The sequence below is a fragment of the Rhynchophorus ferrugineus genome, unplaced genomic scaffold (assembly GCF_030347505.1).
Source record: "Rhynchophorus ferrugineus isolate W39M unplaced genomic scaffold, kcgeb_rfMv2 rfM2, whole genome shotgun sequence".
Classification (NCBI taxonomy): Eukaryota; Metazoa; Arthropoda; class Insecta; order Coleoptera; family Curculionidae; genus Rhynchophorus; species Rhynchophorus ferrugineus.
The window spans coordinates 70103877-70106803 of record NW_027472581.1 but is presented as its reverse complement, the minus strand read 5'-3'; positions in this window follow the sequence as shown (position 1 = coordinate 70106803).

Genomic DNA, 2927 nt, shown 5'->3' with positions numbered 1-2927 from the left:
GTGATTGTTGCTTTGGCGCTCTGACTAGTAAGCATGCGCGTTTACGGATAAGCCGGCGAAAGATCGGGGAGAAAAAGCCGTATCTGTTCACTATCTATTGATATAGTTTGCATGACTTGTAAGTGAAAGCAAACATTTTTTTTCATAACTCTTGTGGACTACATTTTTATTTTATTATAACGTGTGGCATGTGAGTGCCATTTACGTCTAAAAAATATAAGATAATTGATTTTTTAAAAATTACATGTTATATTAGATATGCTTAAATCAATCTTAATTTACAAATTATTAATTAATAATTTATTACCATCTTTCTTTTGTACTTTCTGTTGTTGTATTAAAACACAAGCAAGACGAGTACATGATTAATACATCATTCCCAAATTAAAATTAAACTAAACTACTTAAGAACTAAAGTTAAAAATACACTTATACACTATATAAGTTCGTGTTGTTTGGTTAGCTTCAATCTTCTGATTTCCTGCGTGTCGTCTAGTAGCTGGATTACTTCAACGTTGCTATGATTTTTCAACCTTAATTCATGTTTTAAGGCGAAGGCGAAATCTTAAATCACTTCGTATATCCATTTGATATCTAGGTCACCGTGCAGCTCTTCGTTGATTACGTAGCGATAAGCATTGGCAATTAATCGTAGAACTTTGTTTTGGGTGCGTTGGATTAGTAGACAGGATTACCCTATAGGTCCAAATTGGCTTTATGATTGAATGATAAACCTATCTCTTTGATTTTAGGCCAAGTTGAGAGTATCTTCCAACTAACCAGTATAGTTGTTTGACTTGGAGCTTAATCTGCTCTGCTTTTTGTCTAACATGATGTTTCCAATTTAATCCCTATCGAGATGTATTCCGAGTTATTTAGCTGATTCTACTTGATGAATCGGGCATCTATCAAGTGATATAATTAGGATAATTAGTAATTAAAATTAGTAAATTAGTAGGCTAATTAAATAATTAGTAATATAATATAATTAGGTTATAGTCATTACGCCCTAACGCAAAATTAAGACGGATATATTTGGAGCTATTAACCTGTATTTTCCAATCTCTAATCCATTTGTAGATCTTGTTGATTAGATACATCTTTTACTGTGATAACCATGATACCTTTTACAGCTACATCGGGTTGATAAACATGAATTGTATCCATTGTAGATTATATATAATTCGGTTCAAATATGTTCGCCAAATGTTGTGCGAATAATTCAGCTTTTCCATCGTTGCGTTGACCCCATTCATTTGTATCATTTTTAATGATTTTTTCTTCGAATCTTCGAATTGCTTTCCATAGCAAGTAGTCTTGGTCTGCTTCCGGGCTTAATTCACTAACATTTCGAAGAAATTCTGTTTATATTCTTTTCAACACGCTTAGACAAGCCAAGTGGCCCCAAGACACTGCCCTATGGATACACGCTGCCCTACAGCCAAAATAGGTTTAAGTATTGAGAATGTCCCATGCTTCATGCGAGACTAAATTTTCTTTCCAAAAGATATGATTCCAGCAATCGACAGTTATTCGGTGGTAGCAATTTGCTCATTTTGTAGATTAATCCCAAATGCTATACCCGGTCAAAAGCTTGTGAGACGTCCAGGAATATTTCAGGGTAGTATTTCTTCTCTTCAAATGTCATTTCAACAACCGCTGTTACTCTGTGCACTTGGTCGATTATTGAGTGGTGATTTCGAAAACCAAACTGGAAATCTGGTATTTCTATAAATGGTTTATTATGTTTTAACAGCATTTTCTAAAATAATTTTGATATCGCAGGTAGCAGCGAAATAGGCCTGTAAAATCCAACTTGTTCTGCCAATTTGTCAGGTAAATTCGGTTGATGATTTATTTTGGTGTAATATCAACACTAACAATTTTTTAGCACCTATAGTTTTTTCCAGGAATATTGCAGGGTACTATTTCTTCTCTTCAAATGCCATTTCAACAGCCGCCGTTACTCCGTCGACTTGGTCGATTCCAAACTGGAAATCTGGTATTTCTATAAATGGTTTAATACGTTTTAACAGCAATTTCTCAAATAATTTTGATATCGCAGGTAGCAGCGAAATAGGCCTGTAAGATCCAACTTGTTCTGCCAATTTGTCAGGTAAATTCGGTTGATGATTTATTTTGGTGTAATATCAACACTAACAATTTTTTAGCACCTATAGTTTTTTCCAGGAATATTGCAGGGTACTATTTCTTCTCTTCAAATGCCATTTCAACAACCGCTGTTGCTCTGTGCACTTGGTCGATTGTTGAGTGGTGATTTCGAAATCCAAACTGGAAATCTGGTATTTCTATAAATGGTTTAATACGTTTTAACAGCAATTTCTCAAATAATTTTGATATCGCAGGTAGCAGCGAAATAGGCCTGCAAGATCCAACTTGTTCTGCCAATTTTTCAAGTAAATTCGGTTGATGATGATTTATTTTGGTCTAATATCAACACTAAAATTTTTTTAGCACCTATCATTTTTTGCTTTTATTTTTTAAACTAATTACATCATATATTAGATATGGTTAGTATAATCTTAATTTACAAATTAATTGGTTAGTATTGTTCTGTTGCACTTGCACCCATACAGAAGCAAGGTGAATACGGGATAAATATATTACTATGCATTTCCCACATTCAAAGAAAATTAAACTACTTATATAGCTTCGCAGATCCATATTATTTCGAGGTCATAGTGCAGCTTTTCGTTGGTTACGTAGCATTGATTTTTCTAATCGTAGAAATAGCATATTTATACCCGATATATACAGATTGGATTTTGACTGACTGATCACAATGATCAATCTCTTAGATTTTAAGTCAAGTTGAGAGTATGTATAGTATCGTTAAGAAAGAGTTCGACTAACCAGAGTTTCTTGATTTTGAATCACATCTGTTGTGTATCTACCATCAAGATGGG